The 16,199-nt window shown below is 42.5% G+C and overlaps 2 protein-coding genes and 1 pseudogene across 21 annotated transcripts in view; 1 reads left to right on the top strand and 2 right to left on the bottom strand.

The window, feature by feature from the left end:
- Window positions 1–16,199, bottom strand: part of LOC138758107 (calcium/calmodulin-dependent protein kinase type II subunit delta) — a 461,931-nt gene that overhangs the window by 319,772 nt on the left and 125,960 nt on the right. The gene's annotated exons all lie outside the window — the stretch shown is intronic.
- Window positions 1–16,199, top strand: part of LOC138758108 (uncharacterized) — a 69,852-nt gene that overhangs the window by 8,484 nt on the left and 45,169 nt on the right. The window lies entirely within an intron of this gene.
- Window positions 15,368–15,457, bottom strand: LOC138759711 (U6 spliceosomal RNA; annotated as a pseudogene).

Below are 16,199 nucleotides of genomic sequence, written 5' to 3' on the forward strand. Positions count from 1 at the left end.
TAAGAAATTTCCGTAGTGTAATTTGTTGAAAAGAAAAAGTTAATTTGTTCTTTCATGAATTTAACAAAGTCTAAATCTTGCAATAATGTAACATCAAAACACCAGTGCTTAATAGTAGAAACAGAGTCTTTGAATTTAAGAGAGAGTTGTAATGGAGAGTGATCCGAAATGGCTATAATGTCATACTTACAAGCAGTTACAAGTGGAATAAAACGTGAATCAATAAAAAAGTGATCAATTCTCGAGTATGAATGGTATACATGAGAAAAAAAGGAAAACTCTTTATCTGTTGGGTGAAGAAATCTCCAAATATCAACAGCTCCAGAGTTAGTAAGGAAAGAGTTAATATACATAGCCGATTTATTCGGTAGGAGCTGTGAAGGTTTCGACCTATCTAGCAGGGGATTCAGACAACAGTTAAAAAGTATGCAAGTCTAATGACATTCCCATTATCGAGCAGGTCTGTTTGGACTGTGCAATTCAAATGCTTGAGAAAATACTTCAAGATAATACTTCATTAAAATTATTAAACTAAACAGCAACACAGCAAATTCAAATTTATTTTGTCAACCTGTCAGTTTTAATCAAACCTTTGGCAGGAAGAGGTCCAAGTCGTTGGCTAAGGGAACTTTGCCAGGAATCCAAGATTATGGCATTGACGTGTCTCCTCAGCAAGTTTAATATACAGACTGACAATGGAGGGGGGCTAAGTCAGTCACAGGGTAAAGGTGGATGTCATTCTCTACATGGGTGAGACCAAACATTGATTGGCTGACTGCGTCGCCAAACACCTGTACTCTATTTGTAGGTCTAATTCTAAGCCTCCTGCAGCCAACCATTTTACATTTGGCCTCAACCTTGTCAAGAGAAACCAAATGTCAACCTGAAGAATAATACATTATATTCTTCCTGGGCCAACCTTAAACCTTATGGCATGAACAATGATTTTTTAAAAATTTTATATAAATAACTCCGACTACTATCTGCTTCCTTCTCTTCTTTACCTAGAATACAGTGAAAGATTGAGTAGACTGGGTCTTTATTCATTGGAGCGTAGAAGGTTGAGGGGGGATTTGATAGAGGTATATAAAATTATGAGGGGCATAGACAGAGTAGATGTGAATAGGCTCTCCTCCATGAGGGTAGGTGAGATTGAGACAAGGCGTCATCAGAGTTAGGTGGCAAAAGTTTAGAAGTAACATGAGAGGAAACTTCTTCACTCAGAGTGGTGGCTAAGTGGAATGACCTTCCGGAAGAGGTGGTTGCAGTGGGGTCGATTTTGTCACTTAAGAGAAGGTTGGATGAGTGCATGGATCTGAGGGGACTGGAGAGTTATGGACAGGGAGTGGGGGAGGTGGAACTAGTGGAGTTCTCTTAAATCAGTGTGGACTAGAAGGGTCGAGATGGCCTGTTTCCATACTGAAATTGTCATATGGTTACTGTTGTACCTAATAAGTATTCTCTTTCTTTCTTACTTTTCTTCCCCTCAACCCCATTTTCCTAATGGCTTCTCCCCCCATCTTTCTCTCCACCTTCTACACCTTGTACCCTACACCCTAGCACCCAACTCCCCACCACTCCCCTCCCCGTCTTCTTTCTCCATTCACATGTGTAATTTCACCTTTACATCTTCGTCCTGACAAACTTTCTAAACCAGAAACATTGACTGAACCTTTCTACCCATGACTAACCTACTGAGATCCTACAACAATTTTTCCTCAAGATTCCAGCAACAGCAGCCTTTATCTTCTCTAATGAAACAATCCATCCCCCACAACATCCTTGTGCATCTGCTCTACAATTCCCTTGTGGAATCACATTCTTCCTACAGTGTGGTGCACATTACTAAGGCTTAACCATTTCCTTCTACATAAGAAATTGGAGAAGGAGCAGGCCATCTGGCCTGTCGTGCCTAATCCACCATTCAATCTGATTGTGGTAGTTCTGGCTGTGGACTCTGCTCCACCTAACTGCCGTTTCCGCCTAACCCTCAATTTCCCTACAATGCAATAATATTTCTAACTCTTGTTTTAAATACATTTTATCAGCTAGCCTTTACAGTTTCCCTTGGGCAGAGAATTCCACAGATTCACCACTCTCTGGAAAAAAAATCTTATATCTACTCCCTCAAATATTATGTACCATAGTTCTAGTCTCAGCTGCCAGTGGAAACAGCTACCCTCCTCCTATCTTATCTATTCCTTTATAGGTCTCTACAAGATCCCCTCTCACCCTTCTAAACTCCAATGAATATAATCCTAGGCTACTCAATCTATCATAACCCTGTAGCAGGTTGTGCATGAGCACAGTGAAAAAACTGAGACAACAGGCTGAAAAGTCTCAGTGTGGACTAATCATCTGCCCTGGAGGTCCACCAGTAGGGAGTGCGCCCATGGGAAATCCGTGCCCATTAGAGGCTTGTCCACTAAAGCCAATGTGAAGGACTAATTGAAGCTGGGTTTGCTGAAATGTACTGGAATTCACCTCTTCCCAAAAGTTTTAATGGCGATGTTGTTGGCAGCACACAGGGAGGGGCCGTGGAGTCTCGTGGGTGTCTCGAGGAACCTACGGCCCAAGATCCTGTCCCAGACATGGAGAAGGCTGTTCAGTCAGCCAGCTGCCGCAGCCACCAGTGGCAGCTGGCCCTGTTGTTTCCCGGGAACGCATGGCTGGCGGCACCTGCGTGCTGATGCACCCCCAACACTGATGGTAGAAGCACCATTTCAGGTTTGGCATATCCGTTCTCTGGTGGGGCCTGTTCATGTGGTGGACTGGACTTGGGCATTGTCCTCGACGGCGGCCAGGTAACATGGTGGACTGAGTCTATGGCCTCGCACTTGAAGCGGTAGAGAATGTCCACTCATGCCACAGCCTGGTGCACTGAAATCCAGTAAGCACCTGTAACCGTGTTGCACTAACTGCTACACTAACCACAGTACCCCTTCTTTGCATTAAAATAATGCTATAACCTCATATCAATATATAGCTCTGTTCAACTAACCAACTGTGTTAAATTACTTGAGTTCTTGTTTCTGAATGTTTCACTGAAGCAGCATACATCTTTGAGGTATTTATTCCAAATATGGATGTTACATCTCCAGCTGTTTTTTTTTTGCAACTCTGGACAGGCATACTTTCTGTAATTGTTCCATCAACCTAATTGTCATGTTAAACTTGATTACTTTGTTGTCAATATTCTTGAGCATCATCTTCCTTGTTTCACCAGATGCATTAAAACTAATGTAGGCTTCATAACTATTCAACTGTTATAAGTGCTGATCCAATTTACCACATTATCATCCAGATTATTGATATAGATGACAAACAATGGTCCCAGCATCGGTCCCTGAGGCACACCACTAGTCACAGTTCTCCAGTCTGAGAAACAATCATCTTCCAGTACTCTTGCTTTCCCACCCAGCCATTGTTAAATCCAGTTCACTACTTCACCATGAATACCGAGCATTAGAATCTTCCTGACTAACCTCCCATGTGGGACCTTGTCAAAGGCCCTACTATGTCCACGTAGTCAACATCCACAGCCTTTCTTTTGTCAACTTTCCTGCTAACCTCCTCGAAATTCTCTATAAGATTGGATAAACACGACCCACCACAGACAAAGCCACGTTCACTATCCCTAATCAGTTTCTGGCTATCCAAATACTTGCATATCTGATCTCTTAGAACACTTTCCACCAATTTACCTACCACTGATGTCAGGCTCACCGGCCTATAATTTCCAAGGTTACTTTTGGAGCCTTTTTTTAAACAATGGAACAATGTGAGCTACCCTCCAATCCTCTGTCACCACACCTGTGGCAAAGAACATTTTAGATATTTCTTCCAGAACCCCTGCTCTTTCTACATTAGCCTCCCTCAATGTCTAAGGGAATATCTTGTCAGGCCTTAGGGATTTATCCACCCTTATTAGCTTTAAGACAGCAACACTTCCTCCTCTCTAATCTGTACAAGTTCCATGACCTGACTGCTTGTTTTCCTTACTTCCTACGACTCTATGCCTGTTCCTGAATGAATACTGATGGGGGGAAAAAAAATTAAGATCTCCCCCATTTCATTTGGCTCCATATAAAGCTGTCCACTCTGATCTTCAAGGGGACCAATTTGTCTCTTACTATCCTTTTGCTCCTCATATATCTGTGGAAACCAAGGATTTTCCTTCACATTGTCTGCCAAACCAACCTCACGTCTTATTTTAGCCTTCCTGATTTCTTTCTTGCATTTTCTATACTCAAGTACCTAATTTGCTCCATGTTGCCTATACATGCTATACACCTCTCTCTTCTTCCAAACCAGATATCCTATATCCTTTTAAAACCTAGGTTCCTTATACTTTTTAGCCTTGCCTTTAATCCTGACAGGAACATACAAACTCTGTATTATCAAAATTTATCCTTTGATGGTCCTCCACTCAGCTCACACATCCTTGCCTGAAAACAACCTATCCCAATCTTCGCATTTAGAATCTCAGACCTATCCTTCTCCATCATTAACTTGAAACTAATGGTGTTATAACCAAAATGTTTCTCTACACATACTTCTATCACTTGTCCTATCTCGTTCCCTAATAGAAGATCCAGTATTGCACTCTCTCTAGCTGGTACTTCTATATATTGATTTAGAAAATTTTCCTGAACATATTTGACAAACTTCAATCCATCCAGCCCTTTTACAGTTTAGGAGTCCCAGTCAATATGTGGAAAATTAAAATCTTCTACTGTCACAACCTGATGTTTCCTGCAGCTGTCTGCTATCTCTCTACAGATTTGCTCCTCCAATTCACACTGACTATTAAACAATCTATAATACAACCCCATGAGGATGGTCCTACCTTTTCTGTTCCTCAGCTCCACCCACATAGCCTCAGTAGATGAGCCCTGACAAGCAATGCCACTCCTCCCATTCTCCCCCACCACCACCATTCTATCCTGTCTAAAGCAATGGAAGACTGGAACATTGAGCTACCAGTCCTGCTCCTCCTGCGACCAAATTTCACTAATGCTAATAATGTCATAATTCCATATACCAATCCATGCTCTTAGCTTCTCTGCCTTTCTTACAATGCTCCTTGTACTGAAATAGATGCACCTGAGAATATTTCCACCACATATACCCTGTCAACCTTTAATGATGCATGTCATTTTCACTTCATCTTTTCCCTCTATCTGCTCTGGTACTCTGGTTCCCATCCCCCTGCAAATCTAGTTTACACTCACTGGAGCAACACGAGTAAACCTTCCCACAAGAATATTCATCCCCCTCCAGTTCAGATGCAAATTGTTCCATCGGAACAGCTCCTACCTTCCCTGAAAGAGAGCCCAATGATCCAGAAACCTGAAGTCCTTCTTCCTGCATCAGGTCTTTAGCCACTTGTTGAACTGCATTATCCTCTTATTTCTAACCTCACTAGCACATGGCACAGGTAGCAATCCTGAGATCACAATCCTGGAGGTCCTGTCCTTCAGGCTAGCGCCCAACTCCTTGAACTCTCCTTGCATGATCTCGTCATCCTTCCTACCCATTTCATTGGCCCATACGTGGACCACGACATCTGCGCGCCTTTCCTCCTGAAAATGCTGTGAACTTAATCTGAGATATCTCAAATCCTGGCACCAGGGAGGCAACATACCATCTGGGATACTCAAATCTCTTCCACAGAACCTCTTATCTGTCCCTATAACTATGGAATCCCCTATTACTACAGCTCACATCTTTTCCTCCCTTTCCTTCTTAGCCACAGGACCAGACTCCATGCCAGAGACTTAATCACCATGGCTTGTCCCTTGTAGGTAATTTCCCCCAACAATATTCAAAATGGTATGCTTGTTACTGATATGAACAGCCACAGGGGTGCCCTGCACTGCCTGCCTGTTCCCTTTCCCTCTCTTGATTGTCACCCATCTACCCTCCCCCTGCCTCCTAGGTATGATAGTGTCCCTGTTACTCCTGTCTATCACACTCCCCCCCCCCCCCCCCCAATGAACTGGAGTTCATCCAACTCCAGCTCCAATTCCTTAACCAGTTTGTTTGGAGCTGCAGCTGGATGAACTTCTCTCAGATGAAGTAGTCAGGGACACTGCTGGCTTCCCCGAAGACCCACATTCTGCAAGAGGAGTGCTCCCCTGCCTTGGCTGCTGTTCCCCATGTTTATGACTAGATGAATAAAATATGTTATCTAAAACCTCCCCTTACCTCTGCCTATCTGCTTAATCATTTTTGCTCCTTGAATAAGATGGGCCTTTCTTATTTCAACTCCTGCACCTCAGCCTCTTCTTGCTGAAGCCCCTTGAGCCAAAGCCTTTCCACTCTGACTCAGCCCATTCCCTCAATGACCACTCTGCTACACAGTCCCTCACTTTTATAGTGATGTTTGGGTCACCTGATCTCAATTACCCTTTATATATTGAACTCAATTACCCAATGGATTGTAGGTTAATTTGGCAAAGGATTACTTAAGGAGGCATGTGAGTGGAATTAAAAAGTCAAGAACCATTGGTCTACATAAACTTTACTATAAAATTATAAATCTTTAAAAATTAGACAAACAGGCCAATTCAGCCCTACAAATCCATGCCACCCATTTTACAACCGGAGCCCCGAGGGAAAACCCACACAGAAACAGGGAGAACGTGCAAGCTCCTTACAGACAGCGTGAGATTCAAACCGAGGTCCAGACCCAATTGCTGGTGCTGTAAAGGCATTACGCTAACTGCTACTCTAACTGTTCTGCCTTTGAAAGATCACATATGATGGTGTAGTTTGGAAGGTCAGATTACATGGAATCCAAGGTGATGTGGCAAATTACATTCAAAACTGGCTTGGAGGAAGGAGTCTGCGTAGTTGTGGATTGCTTTTCTGATTGCAATGAGAGCAGGAGTGTTTAAAAAGCACTGGCAAAGGTGCTTGTTAATTTCCTCCAGTGTCTAATTAGCTATAGCCAATAAAAGAAAGGGGAGCTTAAGTAGAGTGACCAATGCAAGCTTGGGGCTTTGATAAGCAGAGGTGGTGTGGTAAAATAGGCCTCAAGGAACAAAAGGACTCAGAAAAGGCAGAGGAAAGGGCAGTTTTTTTTAAAATTGTATTTCATAGACAGTGGGAATGGTATCCCTGCCATGGCTATGCTGTAATTTGTTGATAGCCAGGGAAGCTTGATAACTTCATCTGTGAGAAGTGTATCCAGCTGCAGCCCCTTAAAAATTACATTTGGGAACTGGATGAACACCGGATCATTTAGGGACCTGAGGGGCTGATAGACAAGTGTTACAGGGAAGCAATCACATCTAGGAGACAGAAAGAAGGTAGTTTGGTGACAAGAGAGAAAGAAAACTGGCAGTCAATGCAGGCTAGATGTGGTTGTTCCTTTCAATAAAATGTATACTGTTTTGGATACTGTTGAAGGGGATGACCTACTGGGGACAAACCGTGGATGACAGGTCTCTGGCTTAGGGACTGGCTTTGTGGCCAAGATGGGAAGGGAGAAGTGTGTTTTAGTGATAGGCAATTTGATAGGGGAACAGATAAGAGGTTGAGAATCCCTGATGGTATGTTATCTCCTGGGTGCCAGGGTCTGTGATGTCTCAGATCGAGTTCATGGCATTCTGAAAGAAGGTAGGTGAGTAGCCAGATGTTGTGGTCCATGTGGGGACCAATGACATAGGTTGGGAGGGTGATGAGGTCCTGCAAAGAGAGTACGGGAAGTTGGGCACTAAGACTGGGACCTCCAGGGTTGTGATCTCAGCACTGCTACCTGTGCCATGTGCTAGAGAGGTTAGAAATAAGAAGATAAATAAAATTAGCATGTGACTAAAGCAAAGGTGCAGGAGAGAGGGCTTCAGATTTATGGATCAATGGGCTCTCTTTCAGGACTAGTATGGGAGGGCAAGTTTACATCTGAACTGGAGAGGGACTAATAACCTTGCAAGAAGGTTTACAGGTGATGTTCTGGAGGGCTTTAAATTAGATTTGTAGAGGGGGTGGGAACCAGTGTGCTAGAGCAGATAATGGAGTGGGGGGGGGGGGGAACTGATTGTTAACATTACATACAAAGACAGGATTCAAAAAGTTGTGCATGGTTTGAAAAACGTTCAGAGATTTCTCTATTTCAATGTAAGGAGTATTATAGGAAAGACAAATGAGCTTACAGCACGGATTGGCACATGGAATTATGATGTTGTAACCATTAGTGAAAACTGGTTGCAGGAGGAGCAGGACTAGCAGCTCAGTGTTTAGGGGTTCTGTTGTTTCAGATGTGACAGGACAGAATAGGCTTGTCTACTGAGGCTATATGGGTGGAGTTGAAGAATGGGAAGGGTATGACCACATTAGTGTTTTTGTAATTTAGACTACCCTATAGTCAGTGAGAAGTGGAGGAGCAAATCTGCAGAAAGATAGCAATCATAAGCAGGAAGCATATTGTGATAGTAGTTGATTTTAACTTTCTACATATTGACTGTGACTTTCATACTGTAAGTAAAAGGACTGGATGACTTGGAGTTTGTCATGTGTTGAAGAAATGTTTTTAAATCAAAAATAGAGGTACCAACTAGAATCCAATACTGAATCTCCTATTCATGAATGATTCAAGAGAGGTGAAGAAAGAGTATGTAGGGATACTTTGGGGCCAGTAACCTTAATGCCATTAGTTTCAAGATAATTATGGATTAGGATAGCTCTGGTCCTCTGGGTGATAGTCTAATTTGGAGAGGCCAAGAAATCATGGATTGGGATGGGTTGTTTTCTGGCAAGGATGTGCTTGGTACGTGGGAGGCCTTCAAAGATGAAATATTGAGAGGACAGAGTTTGTATGTTCATGTTATCAGGTGTGGGGAACTTTGGTTGAGGGATTTTACGGATCTGGTTAAGAAGAGTGAGGTGTATAGGAAGTAGAAGCAAGAGGCAAATTAGGTACTTGAGGAACATAAAAATGCAATAAAGTAAGAAATCAGAAGGGCTAAGAGAAGATGTCAAGTTGCTTTGGCAGACAAGGTAAATTAAAATAAGGGCAGCTACAAGTTTATTTAGAGCAAAAGGATAGTAAGGAACAAAATTGGTCCACTTAAAGATCAGGGTGCTTGGTTATGTATGGCGCCAGAAAAGATAGGAGGGAGAGGGATCTTAAACTGTATTTACTCAGGAAACTGGTGCATTTTAGAGAAGTGAGGCAAACAAGCAGTGAGGTCATAAAACTGATACAGATTAAAGATGAGGTGCTTGCTATTTTAAGTCAAGTAGATCAGCAACATCATTACACTTTTCAAAGTAAAAGTTTGTACTGATTATGTACTTGCTGTATAATCATAATTCATGCACTAACTACACATAGTACATTTAATCTGCTCACAGCAGAAAGGCAATTATAGACTTCTTAGTTTAACATTGCCAGTTGGGAAGTTGTTGGAGTTCATTGTCAAGGATGAGGCCGTGGAGTAAAAACACAGAATTGCTGGAGAAACTCAGCAGGTTTCGCAGTATCCATAGGAGGTAAAGATTGATGTTTTAGGCCTGAGCCTTTCTTTCTTCTTTGGCTTGGCTTCGCAGACGAAGATTAATGGAGGGGTAAATGTCCACGTCAGCTGCAGGCTCGTTTGTGGCTGACAAGTCCGATGAGGGACAGGCAGACACGGTTGCAGCGGAAAATTGGTGGGTTGGGGTTGGGTTTTTCCTCTTTTGTCTTTTGTCAGTGAGGTAATGTACAAGTAAAAATGGGCAGGCACCTCTACTAAAAACTGGGGATGGAAGAATAGGCAGGTGGAGGAATCTAGACCAACAGACAAAAGGTATTGATTTGTACTTGGAGGTGCATGACAAGATGGGCAAAGATTTCCTTAAGGGAAAATCTTGCCTGACAAACCTGCAATTTTTTGAGGAAACCGTAAGCAGGCTAGATATAGGACAAGCAGTGGAAGTTGTATATTTGAACTTTCAAAAAGCCTTTACCAAGGTGCTACACATCAGATCAGACCAGATACTACTTAATGTCCTGTAATAAAACAAATGTAATATTACACAAAATTACTGAAGGGATAACAATCACGATGAGTTGGTGGTGAAGAAGTGAATGCAATGTTGGCATTCATTTTTAAAATAGAAGCATTTAGAATGTTGAATGGCTGGGACAGAGTAGATGTAGCAAAGATGTATTCAAAACAGATGCTGGAGGAATTCAATTGATTTTGCAGCATCCATAGGAGGTAAAGATGTATTACCAACATTTCAGGCCTAAGTCCTGCCTCAAGGTACAAGTAAAAAAGAGTCTAGAACAAAAGGCCACAACTTCGGGACTGAAGGACGAACAGTTCAAACAGAAATGCAGAGAAAGTTTTTAGTCAGAGAGCAGCAAACCTCTGGAATTTGCTTCCATGGGTGGCTGTGGCGGCCAGGTTGCTTACATGCATTTAAGACAATGATTGATAGGAATCTGAATGGTAATGATATCAAAGGTTATAGAAAGAAGACAGGGGAATGGGGCAGAATGGGAAAATGGATTAGCTCATGATGGAATGGTAGAGCGAACTTGATGGACCAAATGCTCCTATAATTTATGGTCTAATAATCCTGGTCAAAGGTCCAAATAAACCCAATGTTACATCTTAAAATGAAAGACTGTGATCCAGAAATTAGTTTGAACCATCTAGTTTACCTCAAACATGCAATCAACTGAATACCACACAAATGATCATTTCCAGGTAAAAATCCCACCAGTCAGCAGCCAAGCTAACATGTGCAATGCTTCACAAGATCAAATTATCATGCAATACACACTGTATATTTCGCCATACAAGTTGAGTCATGGAACCCAAAAAAATTCAAAAAAATGGGGGTTGACTTGTACACCAGATGTTCTTTTTAAGACCTCAAGTTCAGCTCAGAATCCAATCCACACCAATCGACCCATGAAAAGCAGATTCAGTATACAAGATGACCCTTGAAAAACCAAAAGAAACCAGACTGCAATAGATTTTCATTGAGATTTTTACTGAAAACAACACATTTAGAACCCTTCAAAATTGCTCTTGCTGTCATCTGAAGCAAAGATGGCAGCAAGCACATCCTGTTTAAACAGTCATCATATGGGCCCCAGTCTGCATCTGATGAGGTGGTCATTGTCAGTGTCCCACAATAAATCATCTTCCGTGCCATCAATTGCACAAGAGATGCAGCACTTTTTAAAACAATTTTATCAGTCTCTACTTTAACTGCATTGCCCCACCTTTTGTAAATGACTTTTCTGCACTCGACAACCATGTATATCATTCCTCATGCACGTGGTATTTGAATGGCTTATTCAAGCAGGCATTGAAAGGTTGCAATAGAGACGTCAAACCACATGGCATAACCATCATGTAAGTATTACGTAGGGCTAATCTACTTTTAGTGTTCTCAGTTAAGTGGCTAGTAATCATACCCCAGACCACCAAACTCCGTCCGCGTAATCGGCTTGTTCCACACAATGTCTATCCATAGTTGTACACCATTTTCATCCATCCATCCATTTTCCTGAAAATGGTCAAAAATACCTGCAGGAAATTTCATTTTTGGTTTAATTTTGCATTTGTGGATTTCCATGGGTCTTAACTTCGTCCCATCAGCCATGCACGATAACACCACAGTAGACCTAGTCCTTTCATGGCCTGTACTTCTGGTTTGCACAGTTTTAAAACCTTTCCACTGTTCTATTGCTGATCATATCAAAATTCATGTGGGTTTTGTGCATGTTTCCAATATTTGCCTAGGCAATCTGGTGTTTCTGCTGGTTATGTATACTAAACTGGTGAAAACTTACAAGATCTTTTATAAGTTTCTGTGCAATTTTTTTTTGGCATACTACCAGCTTTTTCCCATTCATGAAATGTTTGCACCAGCCTAATGTAGCCTCAATATCATCACTGCGGTCTGGGTGCAACTTGGCCCACTACAGTGCAAACATTCTTATTTTATTTCGGTTGACTATGTGGCAATGTTGCCTCTGTTCACTTATCCATTCTGCAACGTGATTTTCCAACTCTGGCCAATGAGTGATTTCTTTTCTCAGCTAACTTTGCCTTTTTAGTATTTTTCTTAAAGTTTCTTTTCTTCCTCCAATCTCTTACCAACTTCTCATATACATCACATTTTCTTGCAGCAGCGCAGTTGTTTGTTTTCTTGCCCATTTCTATGACTTTCAATTTAAAACTCGCTTCATACTTTCATCGAGAGTTTGATTGTATCGATGCACCCTCCATGATAGCAATCACTTCCAGCCATTCACACCAGATCAATCCACGCCATCCTTGGGGAGTTGATGTATACGCTTGTCAATGGCCTATCTCAGACACTGCAATCTTTGGGGGTCGACTTATACACCAGTCAATGGGCTAACTCAGGCATCCAGAAAACTGGGGTAGACTAATTTGCCAGATGTACCATAAAATTCTTAAAATGAGGCTGAAAAATGGAATTGACTTGTATACCAAAATATACTGTATTTGAAATCTTCGCTGCACAAATTAAAACTTCAGATCTGGTAAATAACTGGCAGATGGCAGTCACAATAAAAACATGAGCACCATCCAAGTTCCACATGCTGACAGATCTTAAAAAAGGGAATTTGTCTCGCAGTGGAGCACTTGACAAGGAGGCTGCTCAACGTACTCAATAAAGTCCAAATCAAAACACATTCCCTCATTCAGTATTCCTTCCTTGCCTTCACAAAGCACTCTGGTGACAATTAACCCCATCTCCCTCCTTACACTCATTTACTTCAAACAACTGATGGAGGAAACTTTACATTTACTAAGATCCAAGCATTCCCAAGTACTGTCCTTTACTCCCTGTGAGCATCGAGGTCAGAGCATTTGAAATAGAAAAAAGCATGAGAAGCCAGCATAACTGAACATGGTCCACGCTGTCTGACGGTTAGGAAGAATTTAGACAGAACCATCGACTTGGATCAGAACAATGCCAGTAGTGGTGGTGGATACGGGCTCAATTTTGACATTTAAGAAAAATTTGGATCGGTACATGGATGGTAAGGGTAGGGAGGGCTGTGATCAGCGCGTAGGTCAATCGGATGAGGCAGAATAATAATTTGGCAGGGCCTAGATGGGTTGAAGGGCCCATTTTTGTGCTGTGGTGTTCTATTGTTCTTCTCACCAATCTCCAAATGGCCCTATCCTTCAATACAGGAATTAACCGTCAAACACAAGTGCCTCAAAATTGCTCAATACCCTTTTATTGTGAGAGGTCATCCTAAAGTTATTTGTGAAGTTTGCGCAGAGTGTGAGAATTTTAGTTGTGAAGTTTGCAGAATGATGTTGGCAGGATTTTGCATGCAAGATAACATTGAAATTGACACTGCCTATAGGTGTGATCTTTGGAACCAAATGTTAAAGTGGTACACCACAATACAAATAACAATTATCAATCTGCAGTGCTAGAATGATCTTCTTTCTTCTTTGGCTTGGCTTCGCGGACGAAGATTTATGGAGGGGGTAAAAGTCCACGTCAGCTGCAGGCTCGTCTGTGGCTGACAAGTCCGATGCGGGACAGGCAGACACGGTTGCAGCGGCTGCAGGGGAAAATTGGTTGGTTGGGTGTTGGGTTTTTCCTCCTTTGCCTTTTGTCAGTGAGGTGGGCTCTGCGGTCTTCTTCAAAGGAGGTTGCTGCCCGCCAAACTGTGAGGCGCCAAGATGCACGGTTTGAGGCGATATCAGCACACTGGCGGTGGTCAATGTGGCAGGCACCAAGAGATTTCTTTAGGCAGTCCTTGTACCTTTTCTTTGGTGCACCTCTGTCACGGTGGCCAGTGGAGAGCTCGCCATATAACACGATCTTGGGAAGGCGATGGTCCTCCATTCTGGAGACGTGACCCATCCAGCGCAGCTGGATCTTCAGCAGCGTGGACTCGATGCTGTCGACCTCTGCCATCTCGAGTACTTCGACGTTAGGGATGAAAGCGCTCCAATGGATGTTGAGGATGGAGCGGAGACAACGCTGGTGGAAGCGTTCTAGGAGCCGTAGGTGGTGCCGGTAGAGGACCCATGATTCGGAGCCGAACAGGAGTGTGGGTATGACAACGGCTCTGTATACGCTTATCTTTGTGAGGTTTTTCAGTTGGTTGTTTTTCCAGACTCTTTTGTGTAGTCTTCCAAAGGCGCTATTTGCCTTGGCGAGTCTGTTGTCTATCTCATTGTCGATCCTTGCATCTGATGAAATGGTGCAGCCGAGATAGGTAAACTGGTTGACCGTTTTAAGTTTTGTGTGCCCGATGGAGATGTGGGGGGGCTGGTAGTCATGGTGGGGAGCTGGCTGATGGAGGACCTCAGTTTTCTTCAGGCTGACTTCCAGGCCAAACATTTTGGCAGTTTCTGCAAAGCAGGACGTCAAGCGCTGAAGAGCTGGCTCTGAATGGGCATCTCAAGCGGCATCGTCTGCAAAGAGTAGTTCACGGACAAGTTTCTCTTGTGTCTTGGTGTGAGCTTGCAGGCGCCTCAGATTGAAGAGACTGCCATCCGTGCGGTACCGGATGTAAACAGCGTCTTCATTGTTGGGGTCTAGAATGATACAATAATGGAAAAGTAATGAGTGCACTCAGGATTAGAGGGACCAGCATGGGCTATTTTAAAAACTCTACCTTTAGAAGTACATCCTCTGTGGAGAGAAGGCCCTGTCCAGGACTGCATTCCAATGATCCTGGAAGTAGGTTGCCAGACTGGCTCCTATTTAGAAAGCTTGCAAAGTACAACGCATGCCCCAGTTTGCTCTGCTCACTCCAGTGAGTTGAAGGAAATTTTTCATTTTTTAACATTTTATTTACAGCACAGTGGAAGCCAATTCCAGCCACTTAAATCCATGCCACCCAATTACATCCAAATTAACCTAAAATCCTGTACATTTTGGATGGTGGGAGGAAACCAGAAGACCAGAAGGAAACCCTGCAATTGCAGGGAGAATGTTTCTTCTTTGGCTTGGCTTCGCGGATGAAGATTTATGGAGGGGTATGTCCACATCTGCTGCAGGCTCGTTGGTGACTGACAAGTCCGATGCGGGACAGGCAGGCACGGTTGCAGCGGTTGCAGTGGAAAATTGGTTGGGGTTGGGTGTTGGGTTAACTATTTCCTCCTTTGTCTTTTGTCAGTGAGGAGGGCTCTGCGGTCTTCTTCAAAGGAGGTTGCTGCCTGCTGAACTGTGAGGCGCCAAGATACACAGTTGGAGGCGATATCAGCCCACTGCCGGTGGTCAATGTGGAAGGCACCAAGAGATTTCTTTAAGCAGTCCTTGTACCTCTTCTTTGGTGCACCTCTTTATACATCACTGGATTAGAGCCCAAGTCACTAGTACTATAATAATGTTGCGCTAACCACGCCACTCAAGAAAACATGGAACGTTCACGAATTTGCGTGTCATCCATGCTAATCTTCTCTGTATCATTCCAATTTTAGCATCTCTGCTGCCAAAGCGAGCACAAATTGATTGAAGTCTGCTCCTCGTGTATGAAATTTGGATAATCTCCCAACTGTGGTGGCGAGCAGCAAATTGTGTGATAAGAGAGAAGTCCAACAACAACAACAACCTGGAGTGATTCTGAGGTGGAAAAGCCATCAGTGATTGCCAAGTCGTGATATAATAAGTTATTTTAAAAAGTTCTTACAACTCTTTGTAACTGTAATTCCCACATATTTGAATTGGTCTTTAACTATTTTAAAAGTGAAATTACCATAAATTGCTAAAGGCCCTTTCATAGGTAGTAATTCATTCTTATGAACATTTATTTTATACCTCAAAAACTGAATAAAGTAGGCAAACAAAGTTAATATAGTTGGTAAAGAGATCTCAGGGTTGAAATAAACAAGAGAACTCTATGTTCAGTACCCTTTCTATAAATACTACTAAAATTTCCACTATCCCACAGAGCAACTGCTAACTGTTCCACACACAGGTCAAAAAGCAAAGGACTTAAATAGTAACCTTGTCGAGTTCCCCTAGAAAGACTAAAAATGTTGATTGTTACAAATTTGAACATATTGAAGCACTAGGGCATAAATACATTAGTTTAATCCACTTAAGAAATTTAATTTTGGTCCAATTTTTATTGAGAATAGCAAACATATTCCCATTCGACTCAATCAAAAGCTTTCTTGGCAACCAACAAAGAACACATTCAGTTGTTGGAACAGAAAGTAAATATAAAATATTCAAATTGA

This window comes from Narcine bancroftii, chromosome 3 (assembly GCF_036971445.1).
Source record: "Narcine bancroftii isolate sNarBan1 chromosome 3, sNarBan1.hap1, whole genome shotgun sequence".
Lineage (NCBI taxonomy): Eukaryota > Metazoa > Chordata > Chondrichthyes > Torpediniformes > Narcinidae > Narcine > Narcine bancroftii.